The following is a 23,310-nucleotide window of genomic DNA, read 5'->3' as shown; positions in this document are numbered from 1 at the left end:
CTGCTCAATTTGGCAAATTGAGAAAATGAGGCCGAGGTGCTTGGGGTGCCCTTGGCCCTCCTCTTGGGTGCCCACCCCTCCAGCTCTTGAAGCTGGCTCCTCCCTTTTCCATTCCCCAGCCCCTTCTCTTCCTCTGCCTCAGGATTCTTCTATCTCTGAGAAGCTAATGTTCATTTAGGAGTTAAGGACCTCACATTACCTCTTCATTTCCATCATATATGAAGGCGGTACTAAGACAGCAATATTCAACCCAAAGAATTAGGACTTGAGTATTCAGGCTCCTGGGATGGATACGTGTCCTTTCAACCATATTATGTAGGCAATGACAGACTCTATTTGTCTGAAGGTCTTTAAAGAAGGTCTCACTATGAAATAGATCGTCCTGGAGTCCTGATAAGCGTACTGAATACTGAATGTAAAGGAGGCGCCCAATTTCCCACTTCGATCCCCGTGCTGTGCTGGTGTAGTCACCCCCCCCCCCCAGTTGCTTATAGTGTTAGCTGCTAAGCTCCACAGCTGTACTCTTCTCAAGAGAATTCCCATCCAGCAATTGAAGGCTCCTAGCCTGAAAATTTCTGGGCAGTTATTCCCTCCTCTGTGGGCTCTGGACAGCCCACAGCCATGGCCAATGGTTGGCTGATACCCAATACAAAATCCCAGCCACTTATGTAAAACTGGAACTACTGTGGGTCACCATTCAGGCTCCCAAACTCCTCATTGGCTCAGCCTGAAGCTACTTTCAGCTGAACCTACATCTTGGCTGAGTGTCTACCTAACCCTCTGCTGTTTCCTTCACCTCCTCCTCAGGGAGTTGTCCTGAGAGCACTGCCTCAGCATCACGTGCACAAGATCACACCCTTAGGCTCTGCTTTTAGGGGACATGACTGAGCATATGATTAGGGAACCTGCAAAGCATGGCACCTGAAAGAGACGAGAAACCTTTTTTTTGGAGAAAGAATTTGATATTTCAAATTTTAGAAAATAACATTGCAGCACGCACCATGTAGAAAATCAGAATGTTGTCTTCTGTTTTAGAGTTCTGTATTGTTTTTCTTTCAAATCACACCAAGCAGGGCACCTCACCTCCTGACTGCCTAGTTAGCCTGCATGTCTTAATCAAGCATTCATAGCAGGAAAGGGCATTTCTTGCACGCTTCTATTTGTTTTCCATTCATTCGAAACTGCCTGCCTCTGTGGATTCACGAAAGCAAAAACATACACAAATTGTGCAATTCACACATTTAACCATGTGCAATGCTCACAACTACAAATGAGTCTTGCAAAAACAGTGCATCAGTGACTTGCTGGGTGGTGATACCTACTGTCGGGATTTTGCACTTGGCCACTTGAGGAGCAAATTCTGGTCCAGAAAAATGCGAAAGTCTCTACAATTTTCTGTGTATCTGAGGTCAGACCACTTCCAGAACCTAGTCAGAACTGTGGGCTTGTTTTTTCTAGGCATCCTGTCTGGAAACCTATGTCAACAACAGAGAAAGTCAAAGAGTTTATCCTCAGTGGCAGCAGACTTCTGGTTGACCACAGCACTGTTCAAATTTAGATGATCCTCGTATTAGATGGCCCATATCCCTTCAGCTATTCCAGCCCAGAGCCATGTCTCTCTTTGCTCACATCTCACACTTAAGGCAGCTAGATTCACCTATGCAAGGCACACCCTATCATAAGATGGATACCTTCCTTGTTCTCATTCTGCATCTTTATGACTCTGCCCTGATGGAATGGTTTTACACCCTGTCTCTGGTTCATCCCTGGATCTTCTCATTTGACCTTGTTATCTGGATTCACTTGGTTGATTCCCTGCTCCTCCTTTACTTACCCCTCTTCCCTGCCTCCTCACAGGAGTTCCTGCAGATGGATAATCCACTTGGCTGTCTTCCAGGATAAGTGCACCAGCCCTGGCTCACTCCTCAGGCATTGCACTGCCTCATAATGTCTTAGAAAATGCCCTCAATGGATTCCTTATGATAGAATAAACAAACAGAACACAAAGTAAGCCACCAAATGGAAAGTGGGTTAAACCCTTAAATTCTACCACCTTTGCTCCGAGTACTGTGAGATCCCAGTTGAGAGAAAGGTGAGCTGATTTCTTGAAACTTTCCATTGACCTCATCTTGTCAACCAGGGTTTCTCCCTAGGGGAATGCCAGCTTACAAAACTCCCCATCCATGTTGCAATTACTAGAGTTCTGGGAACAGGGTCCACACTCTTTTTCTATTATGACTACATCTACTGCTAATTATCTTTTTTTTTAATTGAAGTATATTCAGTATTGAATGTTGTATTAATTTTTGGTGTACAGCATAGTGATTCAGTTATACATATATATATATATATACACACACACATATATATACACACATATATATACACACATATATATTCCTTCTCATATTCTTTATTGCACACCCACTAAGTGCCATAAACTGTGCCAGAGGCTTTCAGAGTCATCATTTTTAATCCTCATTGCTGTGTGCAGGGTAGGTATTATCTCCATCCTTCCACTGTGGGATGAATGAAGTCGTGGTTTAGAGAGGTTGAGGTCAGACATTAAGTGACAAACCTGGAAATAAACCCGCCTGTGTCTGAGTTCCAAGCCCATGTGCTATTATCTCCCTTTTTGTTGTCCTCCAGCTACTCACCTGAGCCCAGCAACTATCCATTTGCAGAGCCCATTGTATTAGGTATCTATTGCTGCATAAGAAGCTCTTAGTGATTGAAAGCAACACATGTCTGTTATCCTACAGTTTCCATGGGTCATGGGTCTGGCCATGATTAGCTGGCTCCTTGGCTCAAGGACTTAAAGCCTGCTGTCAAAGTGTTAGCTGGGTCTCCTTTCTTTCTGGAGCTTTGTATTCTCTTTCAACGGTTAGCAAAACTCATTTCCTTGCAGCTGCATGGCTGAGAGCCCTGGCTTCTTACCGCTGTTGTCTGGGGCTCACCTTCACATCCTAAAGGCCTCCCCTTTTCTGTCCCAAGGGCAGCAGGAGGGCTCTCTGCCTCCAGTGAGCTCTAATGGAGCCTTATAAACGTAACCTAATCAAAGGCGTGACAGCCCAACACCTTTGCCACGTTCTGTTGGTTAGAAGCAAGTCACAAGTCCCGCCCACATTCAAGGGGAGGGGCTCCTACCAGGAGTGGATTACTGGGGGGGTCACTTGAGGGGTTTCTGCCAGACTCCCTTGCCACAGTTCTCCCAGAGCTGCCAGTGAAGGTTAGCAAAGCACGGCCCAGAACCCAAGGGATGAAGTTCTGGCTGCAGCTGCTGGTCCCACTGCCGTTTTCCTCCCCCAGTTAAGTGGGGAGAATATTATTTATCTTCTTTGCTGGGGCAGGGTGACAATTTGGTCACAGAATGCTTTGATACCCATGATGAAAGGTTCTTTACAAAGCTAAAGTACATTTTTTCCCCTAAAAGAAAAATAGAAGCCATCTGTTGCTAAGGAAACCACAACCTTTCCCTGTGCTTATTTAGAAAAGAGACACATTTAAGAGTCTTCACTGCAGGAACAGAGATTGTGTTTTATGTTGGTGGGAATAAACAAAGAAAAAATTATTCCAGTCAATTAAAAAAGATCCATTATCTTGGGTCTTACAGAAAATACTTTATTCTCAGGGGTTCAATTCAAAGTTCACCCCTTTTTTCTCATACTATTTTTGTTTGTTTGCATGTGAAACTTCCTTTGAAGTCCGCAGAATCTTCGGGTCTGGGCAAAACAAGGGAAGCTGAAGGGATCCTGGGAAAACCAGCAAAAACCCATTCCAGAGTGGCCTGGCGAAAAAGCTCAGGGGCTCTGCACACCACCCCGTCAATCCATCTACCACGTCCATTCTAAGCCTGGGCACTAAGTCAAAAAGAGTCTCTGATCATTGTTTAAGTAATCACTCACAGTACATCATCACACTCCTCGTATTACTAGTAAACTATTACATTCTTGTTTTATTTTCTGGTGTCAGGAATTTGAGCTAAGCCCTGCCCTCACAGACCTTAGATCCAAGGCATTGCCTTTGGGGCAGGTGGGGGCCGCGTCCACCAGTCTCGACCCAACAGAGCTACTAGTTAGTGGTTTCCTGGGGATAATTTACTTGTAAAGTGTGGAGGAGAGGCAGGATGGGGCAAGGAGGAGCTAGTAACTAGCGCATTCTGACCTACGGAAATACTGTCCCATAACAATGGTGTGTATCTGGCAACATGCGCCAGCTTAGCCTCCCTTAAAGTCAAAAATGAAGAGAAAAGAGATCTGAGAAATGGAGATATTTGGATTGGCCTTGTGTGTATTTACACGAGTGGTTCTTCTGCTGTTGATTATTATGGGAAAAATATCCCCAAGTGGATTTTATGTCTTCTGTCCCTAGATGAGTGAGGTGCTGTGTGCTATTGAAGGTTGCCCTCACCTAGTCTTTCAAAAGGACCACATCCTCAAGGGGCTGGGGAGGGGGGTGTGGACTCAGGAGACAAACCATCCAAAAATGCATCTGCCAGGCAAGCAGAGCATGGAGAAGGGTTAGCTGCAACTGAAATGTACACAGTTAACTGATAGCGGAACCATTGTTTTATTCCTTCTGTTTGTCTCAGACGTCCTTTTCATATATATCTTTGCTCTGTGAGTCCAGGCCTGGACATTATTTTATTCATTAATTCAAGCTGTTAAGTTCTCTCTTGGAAAACTTCTCAAATCATTGCAACCATAGTTTACACTAAGAATCAAAAAACAATAGGAATAAGTGTGGAATCAAAAATTCATTCTTTAGTTCAACATCAGAGTTAACTGTAACTTTTAAATCAGTGGTTTGCTGTAGTCGTTTGTATCATACTAAGAAAGAACTACATGAACTAGTTTTCTAGTTATCAATAGGGTTTAAGTTTATAACTTTTGAGAGGGGACAAGCAACCATTTTGAACTCTGCATCTGCCCACAGAGGAAACATTACATGAGGCCAGATGTGTGAATTACTGGAAATTATACGGAATATTTTTTCTAGAGACTATAAGGAGAAAGTTTTCAAAAAGCAAATACGCCATGGTATTCCCTAATTTTCAATATTATTATACTAATAATTGAAGAATCAAACATTTTGGTTAGAGGCTAGGAGTGACAATGCTAAACAATTATAATATATAATATGTATAATACATACTCATAAATAAAATAAAATATAAATATATACTTATAATATATAAAATATATGTTCTATACTGTAATATATAGGGCAGCACAATATATTGCTAGTAGCACTAGATATACTGTTGGTATTAGGTAGTAGAAGAAAAAAAAAATGGAATCCAGTCAGTTGACAGGGCTGCCTACCAGTAAGACAGCTGTTTCTAAGCTCTTCTTCAAAAGTGAACTTCACAGGCTACTCAAAAAAAAAAAAAAAAAAAAAAAAGAAAAGCTAACTATATTCTATGTCTCAGATTTCAAGTTGCTGGGAGATAAAAAGCATCAAGAAGGTAAATGAATTAAGCAAGAAAAGTAAGAATAACTGCAAACACTTAGCCTGTTCTGCCTCAATAAAACAGAGTAGAGTGGTTGACAGTGGCAAATTCACCAACCAAATGTATTTATAGATAGCCCATCTATTTGCTATTTCAGATTGATTCACAGCCTACCTAACACCCAGGGGGGAGGTCATTTCATAAACAGGAAAAGAGAATTAAAGATTAAATATATTTCTAGAAAACAACTCAAGAAAAAATTGCTGAGTTTGAGAAAAACATATCTTTCAACATCAAATTAAGCCTTATTCCAGACTGCACACAAATGTTTTTCTTCTTTTAAAAAACTGTTGGAAATTGAAGTCATTTAATTACCTTGGATCAGATATCCAGCCACGGATTTGGTCTGCATGGTCACTGATTATAGGACTTGGAAATAAGATTCAGCAATCAAGGTTCTTAGCCAGTCAATTCTAAATGTCATGTCCTTTCCCAACCTTCTCCATGTACTCTGCTGCCTGTGAAGTTGTCCTGAAAATATTTTCAATAGAAATTGACAGTTGAAATGGTGGAGGTTTCAAATATGTGATTAGAGGATCTCCTAATCTTTCTTATCAGCTGGATAATTTTCTGTGACTTGACACTAAGCAGTGGAGTGGTGTAATTACAGATTCATTGACTCCACCTTGTTTTGCTCTGTGGAAAATGGGCAGCGATGACACCAGAGTTGTAGTTTTCAAATCCCACACTTACCGTGCATAAATACAAATGCAGATACAATATTTTATAGTTGGGAGGGACCTGAGCAATCAACAAATGATAGATCTGAGAGCCAGAGAGGTTCAAGTGATATGCCTAAAGTCACAAAGACAGATAGTATGGGAGCTGAGACCAAAGTGAAGATTTCCTGGTTCTTAGCCCAAGGCATTCACAGCAGTACTGAGGCATCAGAATTTCTTTTGATTGTGTGGAGTAAATATAAAAATATTACAGTGTGGTTTTCAGAATTCTTTGTGGACTTCCATGAGACTTGTTTTCCAAATGATTTTGGAAGCTTAAGTGAGCACCTGCTGCTTTCAGATACATGAAAACATTTTTTATTCTTTATAAATTTTCATTGCTTCCATTTTAAGTGTCAAACAACAATACACAAGCTGTCAGTATCTCCGTTTAAAAAAAAAAACACAGAAGTGGTTTAGAACATCTTATTAGGGAAGTGATGAGATGGACTAGGGCCATCTTGGATGTAGCTCTGTCTCCACTTGGATGTAACTGGTCACTAATTTATAGTCTTTCTTCTAAATGCTCAATACAGAGACAACAAGAAGATTAAAGAGTGATTTAAACATTTATAATTAAGGTTAGTATATTTAGAATGAAACAAGTAATGCATTGGGTAGAATTTTGGCCTTTTCAGTGAATTGTTTTAATTTAAGTGCTGGTGTCAGTAGGTTGTATGTTTGTTTTCACCTCACAAGTTTTCTTTTTTATTTACACATAATGATGTGAATTTTAAATGTACTTAAAAGCACTTGCAAATGTACAACAGTTATGTTATAACACATTGTCTCTTGAAACTTAGTGGGTAAATGCTAACAGCAAGGGTTCTACCCTGTATTTTGTCTGGGATCACAAATGTTTTATTTGATAGAACTTGAGTTCAAATTTGCCTTGTCAGATAGACTGTGGTAAATGTAGCTCATGGAAATCATTAGCAGGAAGTGATACTGGGTGGAACCACTAGATGCCACAGAAGAGTCTAAGTTATACTTCGTGTTCTCAATGAAGAGCAGGTTTTATAGGAACCACTTATTGGGAACCAGAGTTTGGCCTTGGCATCCTCAAGTTGTGCTGCAAATCTCAGCTGCTGTCTGACTAAAACTTGCCATTTTTAGTGCTTGCATGCCTGGTAACCATGAATCCATACTTACTGTTTAACATGATTCTGAGTGCGGTCAGGTGCATGATGGCTGAAGTCATATATTATCAAGGAATTTGACTTGCCAAAGTCAGTGGTTTGGAAATCTTCAAAGCTCCAAGTACTCTGCTCAAATGTCAATTAAAACTTTTTTTTTCCTGTCACATTCCAATCATTTCTATGATGCAATATTTTTGAGGTTTTTCAATCTAGATTTTTTTTTTTGAATACCCTTTAGTGGACCATTTTACTCTCAATTCTGTCACCTTGATGTTGTCACATGGTTCCATACAATAAGAATACACCCGGATCTTGAAATTAGGTACCTATCTCTTCACTCAGGTGAATAGCAATTCTGCCCATTTACTTTTGTAATGTGTAGAGATTGGTAAACTTTTTTCATAAAGGGCTAGATTAGTAAATATTTTAGCCTTTGCAGACCTTGGGATCTTTGTCACAACTGTTCAGCTCTGCTCTTATAATGTAAAAGTAGCCACAGACAGTAGGTAAATCAATGAGCACGGCTGTACTCCAGTTTAACTCTATTTACAAAATCAAGTAGTGGGCTGGATTTGGCCCAAGAGCCATAGTTAGCCAAAGTCTAGATTAAAGTATCTGGAGTGAGCAAATCCAGTAAAATTTGCTAAATTCCCTAAGCCTTAAAACTGTGTTTGCTAAATTCCTGGGAGGAGGATTCCGTAGACTGAGTTTTGCAAAAACAGTTATTTGTAAATGTGTTTCAAATCATAGGATATGTGAAGATATATTAAGATTAGTTGGTGGGAAGTAAAAAAAAATCTATTATTCTCTTCATTTAATAAATTATAAGGGAGTCTAAGGAGTATCTCTTGCAGAAATTATAAAATAAGTGTAACTTATTTATCAATGCCAAAAGCTAGAAGTGATCAATTTAGATCATTACAGTTTGGAAGTCAACTAAATAGAATGAATTATCCAGCCCATTAGTTTAAGAATTGGCTAGGGTTGTGAGAACTTCCCTAGTAATCGATACTCTCATTTGAATCTTGGTCAATAAAAGGATAACTTACCATTAGAATTGACCTCTTAGATCTTGAACAAAAAATAGTAACTCCTATTTTTTAGATATACTGTGTCATCTGAATTTACTCTTAAGAATTTATACTACTACTGGGTAAATAAACATTGGCCAACAAAGCTGGTTGAAGAAAACCAGTCATCCTGAAAAACAAAAAGACAAAGAACAAAAAACCAAAAACAAACACACAAACAAACAAACAAAAAAACCCTAAAATCAAATGTAGGAAAAGGTTGAGATATTCTACATGCTGATTTTATGATTATTTTGTTTGATTTTTAGTGCTTGTTTAGGGAACAGATCTATGAGAGTATTGTTTCTAGCTACACTCTATTTGTGTTTTTGTAACTTACACAACAAGTAGACTGATCAAGGCTGGGAGGTGTTAAGATTAAGAATGGAGTGGCAGGGTATGATGATAATAAAAGGACCAATACGCTTGACAATTTAAATAAAATTGTTATATATGTTCCTTGAATATCAATTGATCATAAAGGTATGCATTCATTTCTGGGCCTTCAATTGTATTCCATTGATCTATATTCTCTATTTTTATGCTGGCACCTTGCTGTTAAGTTACTAAAGCTTTGTAGTATAGTTTGAAAACAGATAATGTGATGCTTCCAGCTTTGTTCTTTTTGTTCTGAATTGCTTTGACTATTCATAGCCTTCTGTGGTTCCATATGAATTTCAGGATTTTTTTTTAATCCAGTAAAATTTTGTTAGGTATTGGAATTTTAATGTGATTGCATTGAATCTGCAGATTGCTTGGGGCTTAGTATGGACATTTTGACAATATTAAGTCTTCCAATCTATTAACACTGGGTATGTTTGTATATATTTGTGTCTAATTCAGTTACTTTCATGAATGTTTTATATTTTTCAGTGTACAGATCTTTCATCTCTTTGGTAAAATCTGTTCCTAAGTACTGTATTTGATTTGATTTGATTTGGTCTAATAATCGATTGAGTTGTTTTCTTAATTTCTCTTTTGGAATGTTCATTTTTAGTCTTTAGAAATACAACTCATCTTTGTATTTTGATTTTTCTTCCTGTAACTTTACTAAATTCATTTATTAGTTCTTACACTGTTTTGGTAGAGTTTTTTTGATTTTCTATACATAAGATTATGTCACCTGCAAACAGAGATGATTTTACTACTTCTTTTCTGATTTGGATGCCATTCCTTTTTTTTTTTTTTTTTTTTTTTTCCTTGACATATTGCTCTGGCTAGGAATTCCTGTGCTCCCTTGAATAGAAGTGATAAATGTGGGCTTTCTTGTTCCTGATCTTAGAGGAAAAACATTCAACTTTTCACTGTTGAGTATCATGCTAGTTTGGGGCTTGTCAAATATTATGTTGAGGTATGTTCCTTCTATATCCAGTTTGTTGAGATTTTTTTTATCCTGAAAAACTGTTAAGTTTTGTTAAATGTCTTCTCCACATCTGTTGAGATGATCATATGACTTTTATCCTTGTGTTGTTCATATTGTGTATCACATTGATTCATTTGCAAATATTGAAACATCCTTGCATTCCTGGGATGACTTGGTCAATCTGTATAATCTTTTAAATGTATTGTTGAATTAAGTTTACTAATATTTTGTTGAAGTCTTTTGCATCTGTGTTCATCAGGGATATTGGCTTGTAATTTTCTGTTTTTGTAGTGTCTTTATCTGGTTTTGGTATCAGGGTAATGCTGAGTTTGGAAGACTTTCTTCCTCTTCAATTTTTGGTATAGTTTGAGAAGGATAGATATTAATTCTTCTTTAAATGTTATTATTTACCTGTGAATGTGGCTGCTCTTGGACTTTTGTTTATTGGGAGTTTTTTTTTATTTCTGATTCAATTTCATTACTAGTGATCAGTCTGTTCAGATTTTCTGTTTCTGATTCAGTTTTGAAACATTCTAGGAATGTATCCATTTCTTCTAGACTGTTCAATTTGTTGGCATATAATTGTTTGTAGTAGCCTCTTATGGTCTCTTGCATTTCTGTGGTGTCAGTTGTAACTTCTCTTTCATTTCTGATTGTATTTATTTTCATCCTTTTTCTTTTTATCTTGAGGAGTCTGACAAAAGGTTTACCTATTTTTTTAATCCTTTAAAGAATCAGCTCTTAGTTTCATTGATATTTTCTATTTTTTTAAGCCTCAATTTCATCTATTTCTTCCCTGATCTTAATGATTTCTTTCCTTCTACTATAAGTTAGATCTTGTTTGTTCTCCATTTTATAATTCCTTTAGGTATAAGATTAGGTTGTTTATTAGAAATTTTTCTTGTTTCTTGAAGTAGGCTTGTATTGCTCTAAACTTCCCTCTTAGAACTGTCCTTAGTCTGTCCCATAGATTTTGGATCATTGTATTTCCATTGTCATTTGTCTCAGAGTATTTTTTTTATTTCCTCTTTGATTTCTTTGTTGACCCATTGGTTGTTCAGTAGCCTATAGGTTATTCTCTACATGTTCATTTTTTTTTTCATTTTTTTCTTGTTGATTTCTAGTTTTATACAGTTATGGTCAGAAAATATGCTTGATATAATTTCAGTCTGCTTAAATTTGTTGAGACTTGTTTTGTGACCTAACATTATTAGTATTTTGTTGAGGATTTTTGCATCTATATGAAGACAGTTGGCATTAATTCTTCTTTAAATGTTTGGTTTGATTACTGATTTAATTTTCTTACTAATTATTGGTCTGTTCAAATTTTCTATTACTTCATGATGTAGTAGGTAGGTTGTATATTTATCCATTTCTTTTAGATTATCCATTTATTCAGATATAGTTGTTCTTTCCACTTGCCCTTATTTCTTTTCCTGGATTGACTCTCCTGCATCTGGACCACCTGTATTTCTCTTTCTTGGTTTAATCCCTCTTTTGGGGAAAATATAGCCTCCAGTGTCATCTTGGAAGAGGTAAAGATGAAGTATAAATTATCTAACCTTGTATGTCTAAAAATGTCTTTATTCTCTCCTTGTCTTAGATATAGTATTAATCCACTGGTGATGAATTCTCTCAGCTTTTATACATGTGAAGTTTTTATTTCTTGTTCTCTTCAATGGCATATTACTTGTGCATGGAATTCTAGGTTGATTTTTTTTTCTTTCCATGCTTTAAAGATGGCACTACATTCTGTTTTGACTGTCACTGTTTCTGACAAAAAATCAGCTGCCATGCTTATCTTGATTCCTCTCAATGTCATGTGGCTTTTGCAGGGCAGAGAGGGTAATTTTAGGGTTATTTTTCTTCATCTCTGGTTTTAAGAGGATTGTTTATGACATGTCTTGATGTAACATTTTTTGTATGCCTTGTGCTTGGGGTTTGTTTAGCTTCTTGGATCTGAAGGCTTACAATTTTCATCAAATTTGGGAAGAGTTCAGCCACTGTTTCTTCATTTTTTTTTCTGTTTCCCTCTCTCAACTTCCACAACTCATTCTTTTTTCTCATTCCATAGTTCATGCCATAGTCCATTTTTTCTTAGTGTTATTTCTTTCCCTGTTTAATTTTGGATAGTTTCTATGGCAATGTCCTCATAATCATTAAATGTTTCTTATACAGTATTTAATCCACTCTTAATCTCATCTAGTATATTTTTCTTTTCTTTTTTTTCATTTTTGGAAATTTGATCTGGGTTCTTCAACTGTCTTCCATGTCTCTTATTATGCTCATACATTTCTCTACATTCTTGAACATGTGGAATATATTTATAATAGCTTTTTCAGCATCCTTGTCAACTATTTCTATCATCTGTAGCATTTCTGTGTGTTTATGTATTCATGGCATATTGTATATTCCTGCTATTTGTATATATGTTATTTTCTATTTGGATGCTAAACTAGATGTTGCAAATTTTACCTTGTTGGGTGCCAGAGTTTTTATTTTGTATTTCTTAAATATTTTTGGCTCTGTTCTGGGGTGAAATAAAGTTAATTTGAAGCAGTTTGATCCTTTCAAGGCTTAATTATAAGATCTGTTAGATGACCCAGGGCAGCCTTTAATCTTGGGCTAATTTGATAACACTACTGTGGCGCAACATTCTCCTGAAGACTCTACTTGATGCTTTATGTGTTAGAAAGTGTACACACTCTGGCCAGTTAGAACATGAACTATTCCTTGTTCTTCTTAAGCTCTGAGTGTTTCTGCTCCTTCCAAGTGTTTCTTTTCCCAGGCTTTGTGGTTTTTGTTTTTTTGTTTTTTTTTTTATGGTATGCACTGATCAGGTGAAGCCTCAAGGAATACCCTATGCATATCTCCACAGCTCTTTGGGCAGCCCTGTCCTCTTCAGTTAACTGCCTTAACAGTTCTGACAGCTTAGCCTTCCTGAACCCTGAACTCTGTCTTCCCAGCCCAAGGAAACTACTGGGCTCAATTTGGGTACCCCACCTCCCTGCACTTCATCTTGAGAACCTCTCTAGGCAGTAACCTGAGCATTTTTAGGTCATATGTTGTTTCTTCCTTTTCTTTCAACACTGCTTGCTGTACAATGTTGGAAAGCTGTTGCTTTATTTATTTTGTCTAGCCTTTTAGTATTTTAGGTGGGACGGAGCAAATCTAGTTCCTGGTATTCCCTAAAGGATGAAAGTAGAAATTCTGGGTCAGAGGTTTTACTGGCAGATGGGAGATGATCTTTCCTGTGATATGATTTTATATCTAGGATATGAGGTAAGAGTGTACAATAATGTAATTTACTTTAAAAGTAAGATCAATTTTAATGTTTTTCAGATACATTGATTCTTCCCTCTCATATCCTGTAGGAACTGTTATTAAGATTATAATTGGCAATTATTTGCCTCATTAAGTAACTCTAATTTTCTGTTTAGCATTTTCTTACAGCATTTGTTATTAATTGAAGAATTGAAGACAATGTATTATTTTTTTCTGTTCGTATTTTTTAATTCTATATTTTTAAAATTCCAGAAGTTAAAAATATTTTAATTAAATTGTATTTTTTCTATTAGTAACTTTTCCTTTAGGTGTTAATCTTTTTCTTTTTTTTTACATTCTAAACTACAAAAATAATTAATTTATTATTTAGTTGACAGTATATAGTTATATTCTTTAAACAAGAGGCCTGAATCAAATGTATGTAATCCTGAATTTCCCCAGGAGTACTAGTTTTGGGGCACAAGTGAAATCACATTTATTTTTATACCCCAGTTCTGATGATTCGCAATAATACCCTTCATGTTCAAGCAGTGTCTCAAAGCATTTCTCAGTTATTTCTGGGAGGCCCCAAAGGCATACCTCATATATGCCTCCAAACCAGTTTTATGCCAATGAATCACTTGCAGTTTTTGACATCTGCTGTGTATAAACTCACTCCACAAAGCTGGCTGACATGGCTGATGGCACTCATGGGGGAAATATCACAGTTGTCTCCGTGGGCATTATCTCACAATTGCTGGAGTGATAGAATCCCATTGGTTTAAGTGCAGAGGCAGGGAGACTGTGCTTAGAGTTCCTCCCAAAGTCTCTCTTAAAATAGGTCAATTTCCAGCATTTATTCTTCGCATGGAATCTTATCAAATGTTTTATGAAAATAGTTCCATCAGTGTCTAGCCTTTATTTTTCTAACCAATGTGATTCAAATTGGTCTGGAAGAGCCTGAAGGATAATAGATATAATAAATTCTTTTGTGTATCCTTTTTCCCTTTTCCTTGGGGAAACCTGACCTAACCAAGCTACTACCTCCTCCTATGATTATGGAAAAATCCCTTCCATGTGTCTTAGAGTGCACAAATTATGTACCAGAAGAGGATGGGTAATATTGAACAAATAATGTTTAGTCTCTTATAAACCACGAATAACTATTTTTGAAAAATCAATATATATTAACAAATGAGCTATTTCCTGTATCTAGATTGCGTAGTTTGCTTATTTTCCTGAGTGAATAATTATCCACTGCTCTAAGTGCTTTACACGTATTAACCCACCTAATCTTCACAGCAACTTAATGCATGAACACATTTATACTTCCATCTTACAACCTGCCTTAGTCTCCACAGCTAGGAAGTAGATGGCTGGATCAGAACTGTTTTCATATTGCTATGGTATTTTGTTCCTTTAAAGAAGGAGCTAGTGTGCAGTTAGTGAGGCACGTCATGGAGGCAATGAAGGGTGTGGTCGGGGAGAGGCAGGTGGTTCAGATTTGAGTGCATAGGGCATTGTAGTATGTAGCTTGGAGACACTAAGTGTCTGCCATGGTGGGATGGTTAGAAGAAGGGATGAAGATGAAGGACAAAAAAGGAAATCATGGGTAATTCTTGTTTCAATATGTCACCACACTTAAATTCTGTTCTCAGCTGAATTCCCGGGGGCCCATGCTATAAGCCACATCTTTAACTCCCCTAGATACTTCCACATATTCTAAACCCGAATAATATTTCTTTTGCCACTGAATTTCCTGGATAGTCTTACTTTTTTGCTATCATCTTTAATTCTTTGTTGATTTAGACTAAGATTTCTTTTCAAGTCAGTTCATTAATAGCCACCAAGTGCTAATATTAGGTTATTTTACACGTCTAAAAATTTGAGTATTATGTAAATAAACTATACTGAAGTAGCTGAGAAGTGGCTTTGCAACTGACAATGACCCACACTAGAATAATCTTTGTGTCAGAGGCTAGTTTGAGGAATTTGTTTTGTCCTGTTCTGTACATGGAGCATGGCCATCCACACAGTGTGTGAACAGGTTAAATGCCACCACCAAAGTGGTATTTCAGAAGGACCAGCCTTCTTGCCCTACAAGGCTGTTAGCTGTGGAATTCTTTACATAGGCTTTAGCCTGACTTTGTCTATAACTTATTGAATATATTTATAAACAATACTGAATATATACATTCTAGTCTTTTTTCTCTCTGATGTTTTCATTCCAAAGCAACTGGATGATTCAGGGTAAGGTACATGTTAATGTATGTTCATAATCTTTAAAATATAAAGATTATAAGAAAACTAAGTAAGTGATTTTTTTTTATTATGAATTGAATGAACACTCGTCTTAACTCATGGGGACTTTTGTTCTTGTATTATACATAATAAATATATAACTGATATCAAGCACAAATATTCATACCCATATGTGTAACCAATAGATGTATACACGTGTGTAAACATGGGAATGTGCCCCACAGAGCCCTTCCAGGGAAGGAAAGAAGCCAACTGAGAACCTCCTGCAACCCCTTCAGAGATACCGCAGCTTTTGAGTCAAGGTCATACCATTCTTGAGGTGAGCCTATCAATGACCAACCAAGACAGTGGAACCAAGGCCTAGCCAATTCCACCCCAATGTGACCTTGACTGGGATAACCTCTGCTTCTGCTTCCCCCTGGGAAAGAAGAGACTCTGTTGGATCTGTAGTGCTGTATCACGGCTCCTGCTGTCTGAACCTGCTTCTGCTCTTTTTGCTTTCAGATGTTGCTGCCTAACCAGCTTCCTGTATTCCTAATTCTGTCCCAACATCTGCTTCTTGAAGTCAGAACCCAACTACCATAGAGTTTAAAGTTCACCTTCCACCTCTATTTTTCATTTTGATCTCCAATTTCTCCCTAGAAATGTAGAGAGGAAAGAGAAAATGTAGTATAATTCGGAGAACTGCTATTATTGTTCCTCCTTGGCCTTCTGGTTGGGGGACGGAGTACAACCAGCCTTTATAACTATACCTATGCTTTCTTGGACTAAATTTCAGTGCTGCAAAATGAGGGTGGAGATTTGCAGACCATTAAACTCAAATTTAAGCACTGTCTTGTCCTTTTCATTAAAAAGAAAAATCCAGCCTACGTTTCCAGCTTTAAAAGTAGACGACTGCCTTCTAATTGGTCATTTTAATAAAGGAGGGTGACTTGTAATCATATAAGCTTCAGCTATTAAAATACGTTGCTTCAGTAACTGCTATACACACCTGCTCTAATAAACTCTTCTAGCTTCTATGTGCTAAGAGATTCATATGGGTCATTTAAAGTCAATTCTGTGAACCTTTAAACATTGCAAAATGATGCTAGTATCCTATCTGAAGGCTTCTAAATTTTAAACTAGGGCTGAAAGTTTTTTATTAAGTTATTTGGCTCAAATATGAAGTTTATAATTACCAAGTGCATGCAGCATAAAGGGAAAAAAGATAAAATTCTGCTTTTGTAGAAAAAGATAAAGCTATTTACAGTTTCAGTTGGCTAACTGTTGAGATATTAAAGAATAAAACAGCAAAAGACCCAGGAAATATTCTGCTTCCTGGAATATTTTTATTCTGTAGTTTTCTAAAACAATTATGGAATTTCCACCATAATACTTTTAAAAGGCTAGATCTAAAATCAGCATATCTACACTTATATCATAGCCCTACTACTCACCTGCTGTGTGAAAATGGTATCATTTAACTTCCCTTAGATATGATACAGGAAAATGGGGCATGAAAGGATGGCTGTGTCCCAGGGTTTCAACTGAGATCCTGGGACACACCCCATCAAGTGAGGGTCCTGGGTTTCACGCAGGAAAGAATTCAAGAGTGAGCCATAGTTGAGTAAAAGTAAATTTATTCAGAGAGATGTACACTCCATAGACAGTGCAGGGTGTCCCTGAAGGTGACAGAGCAAGAGGCTGCGAGGCACGGTGTTGCTAGTTTTAATGGGCTCAGTTATTTCATATGCTAACAAGTGGGAGGATTATTCTAACTACTTTGGGGAAGGGGCTGGGATTCCCAAAAACTGAGACACCATTCCCTTTTTGATCTTTTATGGCCAGAACTGTCATGGAGCCTGTGGGAGTACCATTCACCACGCTATTATATTATAATGAGTATATAATGAAGCTCAAGTTCTCCTGGAAGTCAAATCTCCTACCATCTGGACCTCAACATCTAGTGGGAGTTGAATTTTCCACCATCTTGGTGCTCATCGCTGTCATTCCTTTAATGGTTGTACCCTGCTCCCCTTTCTTCTTATCTCAGATTTGGGGTTTTTGGTCTATAAAAGACTTCTTCAGAAGATTGTTGTGATCACCAAATGGGAAGATGTACATGAAGATACTTTGTAAGCTTAACAAGATTTATGCTGGTTTCAAATATTTTTTCTATATTATCAAATCTAGAAAACAGATCTGACTTATTTTGAGAAAGGTTATTAGGTATTTGTAAGGAAGATGAGACAAATTTGATATTACTATCAAGACATCGCTATTACTTCAACCAGAAACAACTTGAACAGCTTGTAAAGGTGCAAAGTGACTGTGACTCAAATCTACCAGTTTCTACACATTTCTATTCTGTCTGTCATAGAGTTTGCAACCAGACACTAGTCTCGGTGCCATATTCATTTGCTATGTGACTGTGTATCTCTGAACTTGAAATATATTTATTTGAATGTATTTGTTAAGAATTTTGGGGTTTTTATATAATGTACTCTTGCTCACATATTTTTATATATGCAGATTCTAGTCTTCCTTCTCCCTTTCTCTTCCTTTTTCATTTTACTTTTGGTTAAGAAATACTACTAGTATTGAGTCATGTGTGGCTATATGTGTAAAATTACATAGTGAGGAACCCTTTTTATGGCTTTGCTCGAACCAACATTGTTCTCTTTCAGTAGGGTCGCCTTTCCTCATAACCATCCCTCTGCATCCTGGAGCTCATTTGTCTGACTGTATCATTCTCCCACAAAGGGAGTCAGACTTTATTAAGAAAGGGAGTGAGTGACAAAATGTTTTCTGAGATGTGTCTTTGACAACAGGAACATGGTATTCAATGCATAGGGTCATATATATATAAATATGTGTGTGTTTTGTGTGTGTCAGAAACACTATATATAGGTTAAAGTCCCTACGTCAAAATATAGTTCAATTCAAAACCACAAATTTCTGTTCAGTTAACAAATATTTTTAAATATCTACTATGTGCTATAAAGTTTTAAATTGTTTTCCCTCATAGCTACTGAACAAAGGCAAACAAAATAGCCACTAGCCCCTCAACAAATTTTCTTTAGGTTTTAAGACAAAAATTAATACACTCACTTCTCTAAAGGAGCACAATTTGCCATCCCAAAATGTGTTTCTCTGGCATGAGGATTAATTTGGGCTGATTATTCTTAAGAAACAGGAGACTCAGAAAGGTTTTCTTGTTACCTTCCCTTTAACTGCCTGAAGAATTTAGACAAAGGACTTATTCCCAGAATAGAGCTCTCTCCAGAGCTATCTGTAAAGAGTATGGGCTGGATATGGTGGGAGAAGCTGGGAATCTCCACAGAGCCTAGAGATTAAGAGTCTACTCTGTGTCCCACCGTCTCTTCACGGCCCAGCAAACATTTGTTTACCTAATATTTGATTTTCCATCTCCATATGAATTATCTTCCTTCCCTTTGAAGTCCCAACCACTACCCCTAACATCCTCTGTTGTCTTTAGCTGAAGGTTGTATATAAGGTGAGAGTTTCAGCCATTTGGGTTTTCCTGGGTCTCTCTCATGTATGCACGTTATTAAACTTTTATTTGACTTTCTCCTCTTAATCTGTCTCATCTCAGTTTAAACCTTAGACCAGCCAGAAGAACCCAGAAGGGCAGAAGAAAATTTCTTCCTCTCTGGCACTTTATTAAAATTTCATACATTACACAAGATTAACATAAAATGCAATCTTCCCGTCCTCTTTCCTCCCTCAAAAATTTCCATTAACACTCCTTGAAAATAGCCACTCTTAACAGTTTATTGTGTATACTTTCAGTGTGTGTGTGTGTGTGTGTGTGTGTGCATAGGTGTGTGTGTTTGTGGGTGTGTGTGGGTGTAATACTGGCCTGGTCAGACTGCTGTAATGAAATACCATAGACTCAGTACATTAAATAATGGAAATTTAAGACATTGATTTTTCCCAGTTCTAGAGGCTGGGAATTATAAGATGCAAAGCCATTTTGTTTCCTGGTGAAGGCTCTCTTCCTGGCTTCAGGAAGATGGCTGCCTCTCACTATGTCTTGAAATGGTCGAGAGAAAGCAATCTCTCTCTTCCTCTTCTTATAAAGCCACCAATCTCTTCATAAGGTCCCACTCTGATGGTTTCATTTTGCCTTAACTACCTTCTAAAAGTCCCATCCCATTGAGGGTTAGGATTTAACATTTCGATTTGGGGGGGACACAGTTCAGTCCATAGTGTATGTATCTGTATACACACACACACACGTGTATATATGTAGATATATTTGTGCATGTTTATAAAACAATTTGAATCATATAACAATTATAAAGTTTTCCACTGGAGTAATTTCTTAAATAGATTTTATTTTCAGAGCAGTTTTAGGTTCACAGCAAAAGTGAGTGGGAGGTAAAGAGATTTCCCATACATCCCCTGCCCCCCACCATACATAGCCTCCTCCATTATCAACATCCCCTACTAGAGTGGTACATTTATTACAGTTGATAAGCTTACATTGACACATCACTATCACCCAGAGTCTATAGTTTAAATGGGGTTCACTATTGGTCTTGTACATTCTATGGGTTTGGAAAAATGTATAATCACTTGCATTCATCATTATAGTATCATAAATAGTAGTTCAGATGCTCTGAAAACCCTCTGTGCTTTGTTTGTTCTTTCCTCCCTCTTCCCTAACACCTGACATCCACTAATCTTTTAACTGTCTCCATACTTTTGCTTTTCCAAAATTTCGTATAGTTGGAATCAGACACTATGTCGCCTTCTCAGATTGGCTTCTTTCACTTAGTAATCTGCGTTTGAGGTTTCTTCATGTCTTTTCATGTCTTGATATCTCATTTCTTTTTAGCACTGAATAATACTCCATTGTCTAGATGCGCTGCAATTAATCCATTCACCTACGGAAGAAATCTTCGTAGGTTCCAAGTTATGGCAATTGTAAATAAATCTACTATAAACATTCATGTGCAGGATTTTGTGTCAACATATGTTTTCAGTTCCTTTAGGTAAGTACAAAAGAGTAAAATGTCTGGATTATATGGTAGTAGTGGGTTTAGTTTTGTAAGAAACCACCAAATTGTCTTCCAGAGTGACTGGTGCCTTTTACATCTCCACCAAAAATGAACGGCAGTTGCTGTTGCTCCACCTCCTCACCAGCATTTGATATTGTCAGTGTTCTTGATTTTGGACATTCTAATAAGTGTGTAGAGGTAACTCATTGGTTCAGTTTGAATTTCCCTAATGACATTTGACATGGAGCTTCTTTTCATGTGCTTATTTGCCACCTGTATATCTTCTTTGTTGCAGTGTCTTTTTGGATATTTTGCCCATTTTTTTAATTGGGTTGCTTGCATTCCTACTGTTGAGTTTTAAGTGTTCTTTTTATATTTTGGATAGCAGCTCTTTACCAGATAAGATTTTTTGCAAATATTTTCTACCAGCATGTTGTATGTCTTGTTATTCTCTTGATAATGTCTCTCACAGAACATAAACTTTTAATTTGAATAAAGTCCAGTTTATCAATTCTTTTTCTATGAATCATGTCTTTGGTGTTGTAACTAAAAAGTCATTGCCATACCCAAGGTTATTTCAGTTTTTCTCTCCTATTATCTTTTAGGAATTTTATAGCTTTGTACTTTGCATTTTGGTCTATAATCCATTGTAAATTAACTTTTGTGAAGCATATAAGGTTTGTATCTGCATTCCTTTTTTTTTTCCTGTGTGTGCATGTCCAGTTCCTGCCCTATTTGTTGAAGAGACTATGTTTTAACCATTGCATTGCTTTTGTTTTTGTCAAAGATCAGTTTGCTATCTTTATGTAGGTCTGTTTCTTTGCATTCCATTCTGTTCTGTTGTATTGTTTCACCAATACCACACTCTGTGGATTACTGCAGTTTTACAGTAAGTCTTGAAGTTACGTATTGTCAGTCCTCCAACTTTGTTCTTGTCTTTCAGTATTGAGCTGGCTGTTCTGAGTCTTTTACCTCTCCAAAGTTTATAAACTTTAGAGTCAGTTTGTTGATATCCACAAAATAACATGCTGGGATTTGATTAAGATTGCATTAAATCTATAAATCAATAGTTTGGAAGAACTGACACCTTGACAATATTCAGTTTTCCTATGAATGAACATAGAATATCTTTCCATTTATTTAGTTTTAAAAAAATTTTTTTTCATCACAGTTTTGTAATTTTATTTGTATAGATCTTATACATATTTTGTTATCTTCATACCCAACATTTTGTCTTGAGGGGTCATTTGATTAATTTTAACTTGGGTAATTTTTATCATATAAGTAATGCAATAACAACATTAAGAGAAATTCAAAAAGCTAAAATCACCAAAATAATGTTACCCATATAGTTTTGCTTATTAATATTCTCTTCCAGTTTGTTTCCATATAAGTATCCACCTTGTGTAGGTATAATTGTATTACACACACACTTTTGAATCCCATGCTTCAAAATTGACATTGATGTGAATATTTTCCTTGTGACTATTCAGTCTTAATAATCAGACTTGTCAAAATTGCAAGTGTGTATATCATTATTTATTCCTACTGATAGCTGATGTTCTTTCCTTATTTATGACTGAAAAGTTGTTTTAAAATTCAAAAATCACTGGAAAAGTAGTATGAAAATATTCATATTTGGCTACAAGTGTTCTTTTACTTTCTAGCTGTCTGACTCTAAGTAAGTTCAAAGCTTAACTATATCTTATTTTTCTTAATTATAAAGTGGGTCCAAATAATACATTTACCTTTTTCCTTGAGTGTATTGAGGGGTGACCTCATAAATCATTGTAATCCCTTAAACTATTCCCAAGGTATGGGCTAAATAAATGACATATGTATCTATTTATTAATTAAGGATATTATTAACAAATGCTTATTTGAATAGTTTAACATATTTTACATGTTAGATATATGGTTAAATCAACATCAGAAGATTTGAGGTCCACAAACTAAAATATCAACCAAAAGACACTGCAATAATTCTAGCAAAAGAAATCCAATAATAATGAAGCTTTTTTTTCTTCTCTTAGCACTATAATGAATAGACCAGTCATGGATGACTCAACTTTCTCCATTAATTAGAAACTTACATTGACTCACCTGATTACTGACAATTATTTTCTGAATATTTACAGAAGTCAGTGAATTGGTAACCTATAGAAAATATCACTATGATAAGATTCCACATAAAAATGCAGTAGACAATTAAGATTTTACTGTATTTGGCAAAAACAAAACAAAACAAAACAAAACACAACACTCCTCGTACTGTATCCTTGCTGGGAATGAAATAGTAAGTCTTTATGCCTAAAATGCTCATATTCCAGAGAGACGGATGTCTTATTTCAAGGTTCTCCTGACCAAGCCATGAAGAAGAGCATTAGCTGACCCTTGGGGTATGGCTGACTTTGCTATAAAGGGCAGCGAGAGCAACCTCAATTCCGTATCTGTCAATGAGATTTGTAATCTGACTATAAAAGGCAAAATGCAAAAAAGGGCATTAAATGCTAATAAAATTCACAATAAAAAACCTTACAAGGAATATGCTTATGCATGCACACACGCACATAGGCACATACATGGATGAAATTTGGCTGCTGTTTTGCCAGAAAGAGGTACAGAAAAGCTTTCAGTGTATGACTTTTCTTGATCCAGAAATGATGAAAAAATATACTTTAAAGTAAAGTGTGGCCTTATACCCTTTCTTGATACTTCTAATGATCCTGAAAATGTCCTTTAATATTTTCTGGTTAAGAAGAAAGTTTGAGTTGGTTGGATCTCTGCATAATTATTTTATGGTTGAGTAAAATTTTATGTTTCACTACAATAATCCAAGAGAGACTAGGATTTCTTCCAGGAGCTGTCCCATGCTTCATTGATTTTAAGGCCACCTTCAACTGCACAGATCATAGTTACTTAAGAATAATTCTTTTATCATAAGGACAGATCAAATTTCTTTTGGATATTTAGGC

Source organism: Camelus dromedarius, chromosome 1, assembly GCF_036321535.1.
Source record: "Camelus dromedarius isolate mCamDro1 chromosome 1, mCamDro1.pat, whole genome shotgun sequence".
NCBI lineage: Eukaryota > Metazoa > Chordata > Mammalia > Artiodactyla > Camelidae > Camelus > Camelus dromedarius.
This window is presented reverse-complemented; position numbering follows the sequence as displayed.